Raw genomic sequence first — 18,845 nt, 5'->3', positions numbered from 1 at the left:
TTGCCTTTGAACTTCAATTGATACAAAATAGGAGCTGACTGTACAGTGCAGTTCCTTCTGCAACGTGGGCTCTTCTGAGCCTGCAGAGACAGCGCTGAATCTTTCCAAGGAAGCTTCTTGTGAACAGTTCTTGCTTCTTTGGGAGCAGTTTGTGCACAGGCAGAGTGCTTGACTTGGTGATGATGTTGGGTGCTGAGAGAAACCAGCTCATCTTTCTTTGATGAAGATCTAATTTACAACAACCTACTTGAGCTTAGAGGCTCTTGTGAACTTTGGGATAGTGCAAAGTTTAATAATGAAGGCAAGCTCACTCTGAGTTCAAAAAACTGCAGTTTCTTGGAAGTTGGAAAATTTAGGCTTCTTCTATTGAAGCTGAAGCGCACATTTCTGCATAGATATTCCTTATATTTTTTCTGTCATTCCTGGCTTTTAAAATAAATTAACTCATCTTTTACCATAATGTAATACATATATATGTAGAAAAGAGATAATTTAAATCTAGATGAAGTCAATAATGGGTCTTACAAGCCTCTTACAGGAACAGGTATCCTTTAGCTTGCTCAAAGCCTTAGAGTTTACCGCAGTAAAATTTTCTTAAAAGTTTCTTATTGGCTTCCTCTACAAATAAATTAATTACATGGACACTCAGATTTGTTTATATGGAGATGTAAAAAGGATGCACATTGGCTAAATTGGAGTATATCTTCAGAGTTTGGTTCTAGAACAGTGGGGAAAAATGATGAGTTAGTGGCTGTTTGGTATAGAAGACAGTAGAATAATTTTGTTTGGAGAATGTATTTGTTAATACAGAAATAAATCTTGTTCCATAGCTGTAGAAATAAAGAAAAGAAGTACAATCTCTTGAAATTACCCTACCGACTATGTAGTCTCTCTGTAGCAACAGCAGGCCCATTTCAGGGGCTATTAAGAAGAGACACTCATGAATCTCTGTGATTTATTGTATTTTTCACCACATACAAGAGTTTCCTTTTCTAAAAACCCATGAATTTGTGACACAGAGATGCCAGCTGCAGCTCTGAATGGTGGATTTGGATTTGTAGATCTGAAAGCGAGATCGGACAGCCCCAGGCAGCTTCACACCCCAGTCTGGACCTTTCCTTTCCCCCCTCCAAGTAGCTCCAGCTGCAGTAATCAGTGCTCAGCTTAACTCTTTCAAGTCTCCTAATTCTCCACAGGGTTTGTACCTGAAAGTAAATAATCCAAATTGCTTTTTTGGAGATTACAAGTCTAGAATTCTCCTTATTGGGATTTAGTTGGATTTTAGGAATAAGAAGCTGACTTTTGAGTCTTGCACTGGACATAATCAAGATATTAATTATTTGTATCACCATTAGTGCAATTTAGTTTCAGAAAAAACAGCTGTGTGTTTTTAAACTGCAATAACATAAAACCAGAAAGTGAGGAATTAAAGTAAAACATAAATGAAAAGTGTAACTGAGAGCATTCTAAAAAAAATAACCTGATGACTCTTCAATATGTGTGTGTGTGTTTGGATATCTGTGTGTATGCGTGCACACACAGAGATGATACCGTACCTCACACAGAATTGCCATTGTCTATTCATTCATTAGAGGTAATTATTTTTAATTTTTGTCCCCACTGACCTGTAGGCAGATGGTTAGCATGAATGCCATTTTTATCTGGACACCAGATCTGGCCAGACCGCAATCTGTTGGGTTTGATCACTAAACTGGCAGCTGCATTACAGACCTGCTCTTTTCTCTTATTGTCTCCAGGGACTGCAGCTTGGATGCACTGAATGTGAACTTCTGCAAAACATGGGGCTTTTTGTCATTTTCACTTTGCTTTCTTTTTATGACCATCCGGTAAATATCAGCACAGTTAAAAGCTGATTGAGTCAAACTGTACCAAAAAAGCAATTTTAGCTACAAAATTATTTTTTGCTTATATAAAAAGCAAGAAAGTAAATGAGGCTTTAAAGAACAAATATACATGTGCATGTTGATATGAAAAGCCAATTCAATGAATTCTAAGTTGGAGTTTAAAAAATCTATATATGAGCACTATTCTTATCTAAAAACAGAGAACAGGGTGTTGTGGGACACATTTCTGAAAAGGATGAAAGGACCAAAGGTGTTTTATAATTGTATGGTTTGCACATGATTGTATGATCAGTAATACCAAGCAGTTCTATATGACATAATTGCATGATATACAGAAATATACAGAGATTTTTGTCCAACCATGCTCTCACTAAGGCTTGAGAATGTGCATAACTTTAAACATATGAGCATTATCCATATTAAAAGACATTGCATACACTATATTGCTTACATTTTTTCTAAGTGTGTGTAAAAATCTCAGTTTTATCGGAGTTATTTTTATATTCTTTTGCTATTTCTTAGTTTGGCAAAATGATTTAAAGCATGGTGGAAGTTCTGCCTTAGTAAAGACTGAAATGTCTTCTTTAGCTATTCTCTACTCAGATTAAATAAAAGAAAAATTTTGTTTTAAATATACTGATTGGTATGTTTCATTTAAAACTGTCAGAATAAATTAAATAATTTGTATCTTAATGTCAAAGGCATCTATTCATCACAGAGAGCGATTATCCTCCCTTTACATGATGCAGCAACGTCTAATCCAGATTTGCTCTACAGTGGCTGATGTTTATCACAGGACAGGGATGCATGTAAATAATTCTTGCAACACAAGGAATTTCACTTGTTACCATCAGACTGTGCCACAAGTAGAAGTCAGAGACAGGGTCTATAATCTTAGAGGTTTAGATATATTTAGGCAGGGTTTATTTTTTATCAAACTGTCATTTGCCTTACCTACTTTTAAAACTTACCCCTTTTGCATTCCAGTGTTTCACACATAGGTAGGGAGACACAAATGAAATAAAATTATATCTAGTTAAATGCCATCAGAAAGAGTAAATTCCCAGGAATTTTTTTAATTTCCACACTGGTGAATAGTCCACTGAGAGTCCAACAGGCTGTTCGGGTTCCTTTACTTTAACCTAAGAAAAGAAGAGGGAATCTTGTCTTGTTCAACAGACTCCATATGCATTTTTCATTTTAATATCATAGATTAAAATGAATATAAGCAGCATAAGGAACAGCACCCTACACAGTCCTTTTTGTGAGTTATAGTCAGATGCACTTTCACTTGGTACTCCCCCCTGATGCTTTCCTGGCCAGTTGTACAGTAGGAGGGGCAGAGAAGATGCCAAATCCAGATCTTGCACTTCCTAGGTAATCACTGAACTTCCTAGAGAAAAGATTATTTTTCTCCTGTTAGACATCTGCCTCCGGTGGGGAATCAGTTTGACATAAGCTGATGAGTAAATATGTAACAAGAAAACAGTGAGTACAGGTACTTGCCTAGTAAGTTGGACAACCTAATTTTGTTCTCCTGGCTCTCTCTATGTCTACTATTCATGTCATATTTAGAAAACTTAGTTGCCAGAATTAATTCCTTTACTGCAAGTAGAAAGAAAGAGGTAATTTTAGAAGATGATTTACATCCCTTGACTCTCCACTCTGCAAATCCAATTCTCTCTGGTCCTGTTCCATATGAGAGAATTAAAGATTCAGTGGTGAGATTTTGCCATCCTCACTAACAATCCAGTGCCTATTGCTGTGTTGCATTGCAAATGTGTGTGTGAAAAAAGACACGCAAAAATAGATGACACAATGGAACTTAAGGCTACAAAAAGCATCAATCATTGGGGTGATTTGACAAGAGAGTGTGTATGACAACGGTTAATCCTAAAGAAAATTTTCTTTCTGTGGTGGTAGAAAAAGGTCCATGTGAAAGGTTACTCACAGACCAGTCAAAAGAGCACACACTTGTTATGCCCTGGACAACAGAACTAGTCCTGTTCTTTCAAAGCTCTTTTTAAGGTCAGCAGTCAGCTTTAACAACCTGTTTCTAGTGCTGGGAATATCCAAGGTAGACCTGTTATGAGAGAAGTATGTTTTATATTTTCAGATATAGACTTTAATGCCAGGAGCTTGTGCAAGTGGTACCACAGCAGCATGGCTGGGCTCTCCCAGTGTCATAGGTTAGTTAGCAAGCATAGTCCCGGAAAGGATGTCCTTGCTAAGGGGTGCTTACAGTTTCCTCTGGGACCTGATAGAACCTATCAGCTGGCCAGTTTGAATATGGACAATTCTCTAAGCCACTTAAAGTTGTGACCGCCTCTGTGATCCACACTTAAGAATAGACAAACTCCCCCCCCAAGCTCTCTCTCATTTCCGGCGCTGGCACAGGTGGCTGCGGGCCCCGTGTGGGGGCCAGCGGACCCGGCCCAGTCCCTGCTTGGGCCAGGCCAGGCTGGGCCACGGCCATCCTGGAGCCGATGGACCTGTTCCAGCCGTGGAACCCCCCCCACTGCCTTGCCGTGGGCAGCCGGAGCGGCTCGGCTCTCCCCCTCTCCACTGTGATAAGAAAAATTCAACATTCCAGCTGCAAAGCTGCAAGGCCAAGGTGAGATTAACCCTTTTATTGCTGTGAAGAGCTGAAAACCTGAGGGAAGAGAGAGAGGAGATGCTTAAAGCTGAAAGTCTGTTGTGAAGCTATGATATATCAGAGTATCCCATTGTCATTTCATGAAGGCATGGGGGGTGGAGTGTTCAGCTCGTAAGCAAAAGCACCTGCGCTGAGATAGGCAGATGCTGACGCAGCTGTAATTGCATGAGAAGTTTGGACAGGGAGAGATGGACCAGATGAGGACTTTTGCTCCAAATGGGAAAGGAGAAAACCTCAGTTCCTAGAGATGCTCCCAGAGATAGTCCTAACGATGATGATGAAGACCCTTTGCTCCCAGGGAAGGAGAAGGGCCTCTGTTTTTGTTTCTGAACGGCTCAGCCTTAAAATTGTACCCCAAAAAACTTCAAGGGTGGACCCTCGAAAGCAGTTGTGGGAAAAGCTGCAAGTCGGGGGAAAGGACTCACACGCAGGCAGAGAGACTCCTCTTCCTAAATGGACTGAACAATATTTGGAAGTGGGTGGCTGTCTCGTTGTGATAATGTTTTCATAGCACGAGCAAGAAGAGACTTCTCTTTCTAAATGGACTGAACAAGGTTGTTATGGAAGTGGTAAACAGACTGAACATCTGAAGGGTTGTCTTTTTACATTGTCAGTGGGAGAAGGGAGGAAGGTGGGGGGAGGAGGAGAGTTCTGAAGGTGGTATAATTTTTTTTTCCCTTCTTTCAGGTCTGTTAATAAACTTCTTTATATTCTTTCAAGTTTGGTGCCTGCTTTGCATTTCTCCTAATTCTTATCTCACAGAAGATAAACATTAATGGGTATTTTGGACCCAACCACTACACCCAGCCAGGTCAGTGGCACACACAGGCTTAGAAGATGCAAATACACTGCCAAACACATTACACTCACCCATGTGCTGCTTACATGCTTTGGCATTGAGAGCCAGCAATCTTTTCCAATGTTTCAGCAAATCTATCATGCTTGCCAACTTTTAAAATTCAGAAGTGGACCCTGCCTCTCCAGCTGGCATTTTTTAAGCAAAAAGAAATATCTACCAGAGGATTCTGATGACTACCAATGACTCCGAAACAAACACGAATTGTGTGGGATTTGCTGTGCAAGTGCAGATGTGGTGGCTGGTGTGTGGACTGCATGTCCAAATGCACCCTGATGTGTCAGAATCCCTGCACATGTGAGACAGGATTGCTCTGTGCCCGCAACTGAGATTACACCCAGCATTCAGAGGTGTTCAGTACATAGGGACAAAACATGCAAATGTAATGGAGTTGGCAAGAATACAGTCACAGCAGATCACACAGCAGAAGCTTTCTGAGTATTTCTGGAAACAGGAGTTTTTATTTTCTTCTCCTTTTCCAGGGGAGGAAATGGCACTTCTCAAAATAGAAATTTTCATTGTCATTTAAGATAATAAATTCTTTGACTTTTTTGACCCCCAACATATCTAACAAAATGAAAAGCACCTAAAGACACAACCTTTGTTTGCAGGTTTTCAGCCTGAGAAGCCTGAGAAGCCATATTTTCACAGAGTTTGAAGTCACTTCAGGCAAGGAGAGAGGAGACTGTATTCAACCTTAGGTATAGCAGCAATGATTTCTACTCTTGCATTGTAGTAATAAGCCTTATTATTTGTCCCAGGACACTTCATGAGATGCAAAAATATTGGCGGGACCTTTCCTCTAAGCCACATCCCTGCTGGCATTGGGAGGGATGATACCATTTATACCACATACCTCAGCAGTGACAGGCAGTGACTTCCAGTTGGACACAAATGAGGATTTCCTTGGAGCCCCCTGCCAGGAGCACCCATCATTGCCCCTCCTGGCCCTACAATCTTTTTCACAGCTCCTATTTTATAACAGCTGGCAAAGTTTGACTTGTTGTCACATGAAAGGGAGCAAGCACACGAGAGCAAGGGCAGCAAACTGAAATGTGGGGGTGTTCAGGAAAAAGGGGGGAAAGGAAGAGGAAATTCATTAAATGAAAATCTGGCTGCTGCAAAATCTCTTAGTACATTAACCCAGCATGGGGTCTGAATCTCTGTTTCAAGGCCCCGACTGTGTCCACTGTTGCTTCATTACTATTTTATTGATTTCAGAGGGGAATATAAATCCAGAGCAGCCTGACCGCCTTAGCAAAACACAGGGCTGACAAAGTAAATGTGCTAAAACAAGGGTCATTTTGGAATCAAAACTGAGCTAGTGAGTCTATAATGTACTGTAGTTTGTCTAAAAGGCATCTCCATTTATAATTACAGTATGTTATCATTTTCACCTCTTCCAAAGAATCTAAAGAACATGGGATAATATAAAACTTCATTTAAGCAGAGAAAAGAGCGCCTTGAAGCCAAAGTGATTTCACAGTTTCCCTAAAAAGAAGAGTTTATAGTTCTAAAATCATTTAGCACTAGGGGGCTTTATTCTCACTACCAAAATCAGATCTGTACCAGTAGAGACCTATTACAGAGGTCCTCCCAATGAGCACTATTATCAATTGATATTATAGTTGGTATTTTTTAATTAAATAATATTATAAACTCGACCACTTAGAGGGCTGATTGCCAATTTTGGAGGATGCAGTTAAAAAGTGTTTCTGCCAGTTTATCGCCTTTGCACCCCTGGGACTGCTGAGCTCCCACTTCAAACAGAGAACAGAATTCCTTTGCCACTCACTAAGCAGTGCATCATCCTTGAAGTCACTTAGCTGAGTCCTACATACACAAAAAAATTTAACATTCAGATTGTTACAAGAAAGTGAAGGAGGTTTGGCATTTTGACACCAAACACTGATAGTTTTGTGAACACGTGTGAGTTTTTCCTGTGGAAAGGAATGCAGAACTAGAGGAGTTCTTGTGGCTACTGAACTGGAGGTAAGCACACTATTTTCCATCAGTCGTTAACCTCTTTACCCTCTGCGTTTGCTCCAGATGTTTCCTTTCCTTCTTCAAACTTCTAAAGTGAAGTAGCAGCATGTGAGAAACCCTGCAACAGGAGAAACAGGAGGAATCCAATGTACAAAGAGGATCATGTTATGCTGGGACCAATGCTCACATCTCAGCAAATACAAGTACATGAAATTTTATGTATTTATTTAGAAATGGAGCACAGGCACAGTGCAAGCCTTGGTTATGGCACTTCACCCTTCCATCAGGACTAAAATTGTTGCTACGTAAGGCTTAGCAAAATTCTGTAGTTAGCACACATGGAATAAAACTGCCCCTGCAGCACCTCATTCTGTCTTCTAACAGGTTTAAGAATGCTTAAAAAAGCCTTTGGAACTATTTATTTTTCTTAATTGAGGTCCTGGCAGTCATATAAATGCACATCCTTTTTTTAACCTGGCCAAGAACTTGGTCTCATCTGCTTTCTAAGTTCCACTGTTTAATCACAAAGCTGCGTGGAAAAACATTTTGGTGCTTCTGTTTTGTATTTCCCATCCTTTATACATCCTTGTTCTTACTTCAGGAAACAGAAGTTCCTATTCGTCTTCCCTGGACTTTTGTTTTCATATAATTTTGATTTTCAGAACATATAATTTCACCATGGTCCCCCTGATTTGTGTCTATTTAAATTATCTATGCTTTTTTATTACTTTTGGTGATAAATACTTTTTTAGGCTTTTGACCACTACTATTGATTTTTTTAGGCTTTCTTGATTTTGCAGTAATACTTTGAGGACAGAGGAGGAGGAGAGAAAGAGAAGAGAGCCACACTTTTGAATTGCTCCCTGAAGCACTCTCTTTTTTTCCTTCCCCTCTGTAGGAAAACCTACTGAAATCTTATGAGATTTCTTCCCTACAGCTGTATTGAACACAGGTTTGTATTGATGTGTGTAAAATGATGCCCAAAAAACCCTAAAGTCAGAAGATAAAAAAACCAGACAAGCCTTCCAAAAGTGACAGGCTGAATTAACCAGAGCCTGAAAAGAGTTGTGCATCAAAAAATTCCAAATAAAAGTAATGAAAAAAGTCTATATAAATTCCTTCTTGCATATTTTAATTTTAAGAACCATTAAAGAAAATGAAACTGTGCAGAATATATGCATTCAAAACCCCATAATTTAATTCTAAAAGTCTGTAAAAATTAAAGAAGCCTAAATATTAAACTAAAATAAAATTACATAGCAAGCAGTAAAATAATTTAGCAAATAGTTCTTTTTCCACAGAAATAACACATGAAATTGAAAATACAAGTTAGCATAGCTCTGTAACTATTGTTCCGGTCCTCGTTAATGCATCATGTAATATGATAAAATATAGAGAGTTTCATTTATTTTAACTAGAAAAATTAACTTATACTACATTTAATTCAGCTATTCCTCTATTATCTATGAGTTACCTCCATGTCCACTGTATGTAAAAATACATGTAGTGATGGTTGCAAAAAGTGTAAAAAGAATGTTAACTTTTCAAAATTTAAGAGAAGTTTAAAATCTAAAATATCTGCAGAAATATGTCCTCTGAATACATCTTCCTATTCTTTCTTTAAATCCTACTCATTTTCTTATCCTTCTTCCCCCTTTTCCCTCAAGGAAAAAAACCCCAGGAGCTGGGTTTTTCAAAGATCACCACAGAAGAGACAACTCTGCTATTAGTGAAATAACTGAGTGGTTTTGAAAATGCCATTCTAAAAATCAGGAAGAAAACCTTAGATTCTTTAATACATAAACACGTCTGAGTAAAGAAAAAGTCACTAGAAGCCCAAAGGAATTTGGATATTGAATTTTATTCTTAAGAACTCAAATTATCAGACTGGCTAACTGGAGAAGCGGAAACACGTTTTAAAATTTGCCTGTTTTTCCTAAATATATATTTCACTTGTTTAAACCACACAGAGTGGTGCTCATTAAGTAGTGATCTTTTTCCTATACATAAAAACATCAGCATTTATTGTTGCTGTGGTAAAAAGGATAAAAATTCTGTTTCCAAAGGCTGTATGTGCCCAACAAGATCTGTTTCCTTGCTAATTACATGAAAACTGCACACAATGGCGCTCTCCTGTGTAACTCACACAACATTGCAATCCATCATCATGGACATTGGCTGCGTATTTGACACTTTCCAGCATGAAGTGTGGTATCTGAGACCTAAAAGAGGCAGTGACTGAATGTGGAATTAAAACAAGCAAAACGGGGCCCCTCCCAATTTTGCATCAAGCTGTGAATACAGAGCAGGCCACAATCAAATGTTAAAAAGTCAGTGCAATGAAATACATACGATCCCAAAAAGGAGAAGGATATTCAACATTTTTTCATAAGTTTTCTCCTTCTTTTCCACGGGGAATCATCTGAGCAACTCAAGCCCTAGAGTGAAGCCTATAAACCACTGGTGTTTAGTGACCATCTGCACCAGTAGTTCCATTATCTGTGGTTGGAGATTGATTTTCCTTTTCCTTGCATGTTCACTTACCCTAATGCCCCAGAGTCTGCAATGGAGCCAGTCGCATATAATGCAAAGACAGCTTTTAAGGCATCAAAAGTGAAAGCATCAGGAGTATCATTATATTCTGAATCTTTTGTAGTAGCTTCTTGTCTAATCCTATTGTAACAGGAATCCACTGGTGGTGGCTAGGTCCCTCCTTTATGAAGCTTAAGTGCAGAGCTCAGAAGAGCTCTGCTTTCCTCAGAGGAAGGCACAAAAGCCTGCTCTATATGGCTCCTTTATGAAGAGGGTGCCAGTCTTATTTGCACCAATTTCATATCAATTTCATACAAGACCAGAATGCAACAGAGGACACTCATTTGGATTTGGAGGCTGGGAACCAGCAGAAGGTTGTCTAAGAGTTCCAGACCTCAACAACGCTTTTTAGTGGTGTAAACAATACATTCAAAGTTGGGTCAAGTAGTATTGCTATTCCTAAGCTGATGTCAGGGATTACTGTAACTCCTCTTAGGAAATGTTTCTTTTTTCCCTCAGCGACATGCCAAAGGTCCCACAAATACCAGGGACAATGAGCTCATTAATTGACCATGTAGGAGGAAAACTGAAACTGGTGGGGCACACAGAGCAGGTTCTAGAAAGGGCTTGGCATGCAGCAGCTGCCAAGTTTGTTCCCAGCAAACTGGTCTTAGAAGGACTTGATGGAGGCAAGATTTTTAAGAATCTGGCTGCCTGTTTAGGTACCTAAAATGGGATCCAAAATCTACAAATCTGTCTCTTTGTATCTAGTCAGCTTAACTATTTAGACATTTCCTCTTTTTTCACCCCCAAGAAAACCCCACGAAACAAAACCATGTGAAGAGAGGAAATGTGTGGCCTTTCAAAATGTTACACAGTGTTCCCCCTGAGAGACCCATAAGAATGAAAATCTCCTTCCTGTCTGTGCCTAGAAAGTACCTTCTACACACCTGAGACTCTCAAATTGCTTCTCAGCTCTTCTGAGACTATAAAGACACTTGGGTGCCTATAAAGGATATACATGGAACAACACACAAGAAAACAGGTATCAATTATTATGCCATTGATCATATTGTGTATTCAAAGTGCATTCTTTATCCATGGTCTCCTGCTCCATGAGAATCACTCCTTGAAAATATATTTTATTACTATCTCTGTATAGTAGATGTATGATAATATTTCCATTTAATGATGGAAATTATAAGTGTTGCTTGAAATACAATAAAAATGTGGCTTTATTATTTTGTTCAAAATTTAAGGTATAAATAAGAGTTACAAATATTAATATATTCATAATTAGGTTTTCCTCCAGTTTTCACAATGTGGCCTAGTGATGCTCTCAGAGAACAGGGAACCTAAGTTTAATACATTCTCTCACCTCTAAGGTTTAGAACATGCTTCTTTGCATCATCTTCTTGCTTTAACCATTGGTACCAAAGGACATTGCTGTCTGGACCTTAAATTTGTATAATTCAACAGAAGTGGAGTGATTGTAGTGTACAAAACACCCAAAAAGTTAGTGAGAACCTGAGTTTCTGGTCCAGTAATGGCTAAAGCCTCCTAAATCAAGAACAAAGGTCTAAATCAAATCCGGATCGACCACTATTGCCCATGCCAGCAGTGTATTTTCTTGATGTTCTTACTGCATCTTAAAAACAAAAAGGGAGTGCACTTAAATTGAAAGGCTACTTTTTTTTTTTTTTTTAATAAAAAGGAAATATTTTGGTTTCAGCATATATAAGTCATCTGTGGAACTCATTGCCCCATGTCAACACTGGATACATAACAGGATTTTTCAGGAATTTAAAGTTCTGACTGGTGACTAGGAATCTCACAGATGCATCAGACAAGATACATAATATATATATAAGGGACATAAAAGAGCAAGCTACTGCTTTCTATTAACTAATAAGAGTTAGGGGGGAAAAAATATTTCACTTTGGGATGATTGTGGCATAATTGGCACAATTGATTTTCTTGTACCTTTGTCTGAAGCATTGGCTACTGTCAGAGAAGAGATGCTGGGCTGAGCTCAATCATTTAGTTTGATCATTACTTTGGCAATAAAATATAGCAAGTAGAGTAAAACAGATTTTTTTTTTAAATAGATACTTCTACAACAAAGAAAAATAGTAGCTACACAATGCCTAAGTCAACAAAACAAAATTCCATATACTTGTGAAATTAAATATTTTTATTTTGTTATGAAATTTTTCTGACAGACAAGGGACAGAAATTTTTTTTTTTGTTATGCTTATAATTTCTTTCATGGTTTTGAAATATAAGAAAATCAAGAACTTTCAAATATTTAGCTTTCAAAGGTTTTTTAACCATCTGACTTGGAGTGGATATTTAAAATTAGATCCCCAGTGTCCTGTGTGAGTACTTTAAGTACAATCCCAATTTCTTGTGTTAGAGCTCTTCTCTTTCCATAAATATATAAACACTAGCATACAATAGTGAAATATTTATGATAAATTGCAGTGATAAAATGTTAAACCATCCTTTAGTTGAATAACAAAGGATCACTTATTTTTATAACTATATTTAGTGCCCATTTTCTACTGATTATCAGTGAATTTATTAATTTTAATCAAATTCCAAGCTTCTTCTATTTTTCCCTTTTCATGTTTGCTGAAATTTGTACTATTTTACAACACATTTCTTGCAAAAACAAAATATCCCTTCAGAAAACACCTAACAAATTGTGTTGCCACACATCCTATCTAGAAATCATGTGTAGAATTTAGTCTATAAAGGAGAAACAGGAACTGATTTCATACATTCATCTATTTTAACAATGTAAGAGGCAGTTGAAAGAGGGTAGATTTACGTTAGGTATTAGGAGGAAATTCTTTACCACAAGGGTGGTTAGGCACTGGAACAGGGTTCTCAGAGGAGTCCTGGAGGTCCCACCCCTGGAAGTCAAGCCCAGACTGGAAGGGGCTCTGAGCCACCTGGTCTGGTGGAAGGTGTCCCTGCCCACAATGTGGGGGTTGGAACAAGATGATCCATTATGTTCCCTTCCAACCTGAGCCATTCTATGTATCTTCTCAAATAATATTTTCTACTTAATACTGTAGAGGCCAATAACTTGCATCTGAATATAGCAAGACTTTTGGCAAGGTTTATAGCCTTTATCTGATAAGCCCAGGAAGCACAGAATCCACTAGGAGTCTGTTCCAATAGCTAACCACTGTCAGAAATGTGCCTTCTTTCTCATGTGGAAGGTATTAACACATGCAGAAGAGCTGAGATAGCCTATTGCTATGGTAAACTTCAGAACTCATGGAGATAGAAAATAGGATTTTTATGTGTGTAAATAAATGAAATCTGAATTCTGTCCTCTTAAAATGTAGAACACATAAGAACAAGTTGTTTAGAAAGAATTATTTTTTCCTCTGAAACAGTCTTTTACATTAGAAAATGACTAATGAATTAATAGCAAGCAAATGGCTCTTGTGGCTAATGAAGTCTTGGGAATGCAAGTAGAACTGCTTGACTGACACATATCCAGTGTCTGCATTTTCAGCACTATAGACATTGATGAACAGCAGGTATGAACTTACCTAACAGAGACCCTCACCCATACATGTGCTTTATAGGCATTCATTATATATATTAATATATTCATTAGCATGGGGAAAGTGTCATACAAGTTTCACATTGGATTCTTCCCTCAAACACAAGGCCCTGAGAAACAAAGGGTTCTTACCCTAATCAGCCCACCAGAAAGATGTAACCTTTCTTCATTACAAAAAAAAAAAAAAATTAAGTTGATGGGGACACAATTCTCCAGTAGCTTCAGAAAGAGTATCTGCTTGGCTTTTGATGTCATTTTACACCTAGCAGTAAGAAGGAACATTGAGGAGAGCAAGGTTCACTGTACCTGCCCTCAGGTCCCTGCCCCTTGCCAGACCACGGTGAAGTTGCCATAATGTAAATGTCAGTCATGTAGTTGATTTCATACCCTGCTGCCCACAGACAACCACATCAAAATAAATATGCATGCTATGGAGAATAGCACTTTGTCCTTTGTGAATTCCACAAATGCTGCTTTGCTGGTTTTACAACCCTGTGGCTGTGTAATTTTTTTTCAGATTGGGAGAGAAGTGTTCCTGAGCCTCTCACGGCTTTGCCTTACACTTCTAACTGACTGGCAACACCTTGACTCAATCATCCCCTTAGATCCTGGAGATCTTATGTAACTTGGCAAGCTGTCCCTCATGCCAGCAGACCACAGTGCGTAGCACTCCTGAATTTCACAGCACTCCCCATTCTTTGTTGTGAATATCTTTCCTGCACCAGCTATGATTTATAAAGTGGTGTGCAAGCGGCTGACTGTTTATATACACATGGACTGAAATTGATCCAGAACAATTTCCTATGTGTCTTATGACTTTGGCCTCTGAACTGGAAGCAAACATGAATGAAATACAGTGGCTGTTGCCCAGGGAAGGATCGTTCTGCACTGGTGGCAAATGTGTGGCAACAGCCAGGGGAGTTAGAGAATGGGACATGTCCAGGCTGACAAAGTGTCCCTCACTACAATTTGGTGAGTAATTACAAATTCAACATAACATGTGAATGTTAACTACCTAAAACAGAGTCCATGAAACACATACCCCCATGGTTCTCCAGGTACAGAGATCTCCTTAAGAAAAGAGTAAAAATCGGACTGTTATGCAGAATGTCTGTAAGCCTAAAGAAGAGGAAGGTCCCTTTTTCTTCTAAGACCATGTGTTTCTACAGGTTCTCCGAGGAGCACACAGATGTTTGGCTATGTTGCCTTTTTGCCTGATGAGTATTCAACTGCCTGGCAGAGCTTGTGGGCCGAGGCCAAGCTTTGCTGCTTATATGTTCACTGTATTCTTTCTAAATTCCTTTTGTAAACTATTTTACTGTGTATGCAATAATACTCTGCTTTGCTTGAAAGATTCCAGGAGCTTTATTTTGCCTCCCCATCCTCCTAATGTAAGGAATGCTGGTAGTAAAGGTCACACAGCCTTTCCCCTTTCATCTTCAGTTGAATAAAATGTAGGAAGAAACAGGAGAGGTAAGGAAACAAGGAGACAGAGAAGAAAAGTTGCAAAGGAGAAAAAAAGAAAATGAAACTGAAAATAAATAAATATGGAAATGAAATAAAAAAGGCAAAAGAAAATACATGGCAACAAAGTTTAAATATAGTTGCTTGCCTGTTTAAATTCTAAAATTACTCCACAGCCTCATAATAGGATTAACAGGTTTCAAAGGACTAATAATCACTAGTATGACTGAATGCCTTTAAACTGGCTCTGCTTAGTCAACCTAGGAGGACTTTCTGCTCCCCTGATTGCCATACACACGATCCCTGTCTTTGTGAGCTCTAACCTTTCATGGGTCATTTTTCTTCATGCCTTTCTCTTTGCTTTCCTTCTCTGAACTCTAAGGCTTCTCCTTTCCTCCATGCTCTGAAGTCTCTTCCCCCGCTTTCTGCTCCAATTCCCCCTTCTCTCTGATACAGAGGCATAAACGTGCTGCCTGAGCACTTTACGTGGGTACTCCTGAGAACTTCCCTATAGAGATGGCACTAAACTCCCTGACAAAGACTAAATTCTGCTAGTGTCATAACCAAATATTGCAATTTCCTCCACTGTAGCCCAGCTTTCCTCACTGAGGTGTTGGCCTTTCATGTCACTGTTAGTTGTTTGCCTTTGGCACAAATTGGATGAGGCAGAGAAGGTCTACTATTACTCAAATCCTGCTGCCTCGCAATCAAATCTGAGGTCTCATTAAATTCCTCTTACAACACTGGGTTTGGTAGCTTCCTTATCTCTAGTAACCAGGCATTTCTCCCAGTTGTTATTAAGTTCACTTACAACCATTGGTAAGAACTTCTGAAGTCAAATTGCATATTTTATGTGTGAAAAATCACATACTGAGCTCAGTTCTGTCTGTAAGGAAATGTTGTACTCTTAAGCAAGCTTTGCTGATTGCACATGACTCTTCCCTTTTCTGGCATTCATTCATTTTCTGAAAGCCTGAGCAACAATCTAAATTCTTAAAGACAAACCTGGATGGGCAGGAAAATGACAGGCACATGGGACAACCACTTCTGAACCAGGATTCAAAAGTGTGCCTATCCTAACAGGAGAAGAAGCAGATACAGCCCCCATTTATTTTATTGAGTTGAGTGTCAGAATCTTTTTGTTTTCCTTTTCCAACTCATCAAACTTTGAAAACCATTTTAATTTTAGCAGGTCTGGCATTTGCTTTTCCTAATAACAAGCATTCAGATGCAGATAAAAGCTTCAAGTGCTTTTATTCTTTTTTTTTTCTTTTGTGGCAATTTGTTTGTTTAATTCTTCATGGTCTTTGCAGTCTATGAGCTGATACACCATTCTCCTTTTGCTGGTCTTAAGTTTCCTTAAAAACAAATATATCAAGCTCATTGAGATTCCCCAGGAAGCAGGTAGCAAGTAGATGGTAGGTTCACAAAGTGACAATTCACACAATTCTGCTTAAAGTGAAATTAAATACAGGACACTGGAGTTAACAGTTTACAGGGGCTCAAAACTGAGCAACAGAGCTCCTCTCGTGAGGAATGAGCTGTAACACCCCTACATCCAGCTCAGGAAGTCTGTCAACCTTAGGTTGTGGAGGCCTGGAACATATGCAAATGAGAAATTGTTCTGCCCTGCCTGGACTTCATATTCTTCCTCCTGTAGCAGGTAGACTACTGAACTGAATGAACTTTTGACCTGAACCATTACAAACCCATTTATATTCTGAAGCTTTCTACTGCCCTGGACTCCTTTACACACTGCAAATTCTCACTTTCAATCTCTTCCCAGATACTTTGCATTGACCAGGGTGTTCATGGAGGTTGGAAAGCATTTGAATTAACTTCCTAGTGTTGATTCTACCTATAGATCTATGTACAGATCTTAAATGGACTTTCTAAGAATATTTGTTAATAAGCAAGTTGTTTCGTTGACCAAAATGCCATGAGACTTTCCTAGTAACCTAGTAAATTGGTATATGTCTGAGCAATTAAAAAAGTTGAGATAGACTTCTCTGAGAATAATTCTGATGTACCTTAGGGATACTTTACACCTAATTTCTAATATCAGATGTAGGATACAAATACAGCCCCCCTTAACTGATGGCCTGGCAGTATCAGTTTCCTCCATGTGTGCTTGCCTTCCTTAGCCCTGCATAAGAGTAGTACTTTCCTTTTCTTAAAAGAACTGAGAAATTTCTGAGTGAACTTAAACTAAAAAAATTTCTGAGGTACTTGATATTTCTTTTTCTATCTGAGCAAGCTAAGCATTTATGCAGAAGCCTTAGCAAAAAATAAGAAATAAAATAAAAGTCTCCTATGTTACTCTTAAGGACAGCGGTTTTTCTATGCCTTTCCATTCTTCATTCCCATGCCAAGTACTAACCAAATCTATATAAATGCACAAACATCATTAAAAAATCAAGGGGTTTGACACATACAGAAATGATAAATCCACTCTAGAAGCAGTCAAATGACTCAAAGATCACTGATAAGAAGAAGGCATTAAAGGCAGCACATCCTTGCCATACACCAAGAAGATTTTCCCTGCTGGGTGACCTACCTCAACTAACTGTCAAAAAGAATTAGTCTCAAGGGAATGTTTTGTTTATAGATTTATAAATGTTGACAATAATCCTAAATGGATGTTAGGGGAATTGACAAATCTCAGCATTTTTCTTGATGTATGTGTGCCTGGGGGAACTTTGGAGGCCACAGCATTCATTAAAAAGAAGCAAGCCATTGACAGCTGACAGGGAAAGACAGGTAGCATAGCTAGAAAAGTAGAAGCTATTTGTTGACATAAAATTGTGAAACATAACCTAATAATCTAGTATTTTCTTCCACTGTTGTTTCTAGGCTCACTGAAAGTGTACAGACCATACAGCCTACAGTGCTTAGTGAAACAATAAATCTGCTTACTCTATAAATGGCTTTATTGTCAAAGTTTGAATGCTCAGGAAAATAATGTGGGCCAGATTAAAGCTGGAATTAGTGCTTTAGTAAGGATCTGGGGGGCAGCTGAGGGATGTATTTTTGTTTTTTCTTTGTATGCATACATGTAGTTTTTTCTTTCCCCAGAGGTCACAGCACATGTTAAAACAGCATCCTCTGGAAGAAAAAGAGTTCTGAGCTTTGCTCTGTCTTCTTATCCCGACAGAAGTGAAAGAAGGGGAAAGAAAACAAATGAGGAAACTCAGAAGTTTGATTCTAACTTTTTGTTTGATTTTGAGCTAAATTGTGGCTGGGACCACTGACAGGGAAATTTGCAGAATTTATCCAGGAGTCTGAAGAAGAGCTTTGATTAATTTTCCTTGATAGTGTATTAATTACAACTAGCTTTTCTACCTAGCAGCCTTCCACTTAAATATGATTTGATAGTAAGTGAAAACTAGAAAAATATGTCAATCTGAGATATCATTTATGGATTTCTTTTGATAGTGAACAAAAATACTGAAAAATATAATGGCAGTTACTTCTGTCCTGTTGAGAAATAATACTTTCTAAAGGTTTTAAAAAACCTCTTCAGAGATTGATTGCTGGCATTCTATAATCGAGATTACTGTGGGTGTATTTGTGTGTTTGAAAAGGGTGAAATACACAGTTATACATAACATCCCTAGGATGGAAATGTCAGCACATGTCTTGTCTCCTATTTCCTACTGCCAGAGGGCATTTAACAGCAAATTTTGCAGTATTTCATTGAAGCCAGTTTTAAACAAAGGTAGCAACAGGTCCTCCAGCACCCCTGGGGCCCGCAAGAACACATTTATTTCCTCTCTTCCACATTACCCCTTCTCTTAAGGAAAGTGATTAAGTAGCAGTAGGAGTCACATCAGTAACATAGTCCCGTTATAGGAAGCAGCATGGATAGAGACTGATCATACTTCTAATGTTAGAAGGCAAAAT

Source organism: Corvus hawaiiensis, chromosome 3 (genome assembly GCF_020740725.1).
Source record: "Corvus hawaiiensis isolate bCorHaw1 chromosome 3, bCorHaw1.pri.cur, whole genome shotgun sequence".
NCBI classification, from domain to species: Eukaryota; Metazoa; Chordata; class Aves; order Passeriformes; family Corvidae; genus Corvus; species Corvus hawaiiensis.
The sequence above is the reverse complement of the archived record's forward strand: the minus strand, read 5'-3'. Positions refer to the sequence as shown.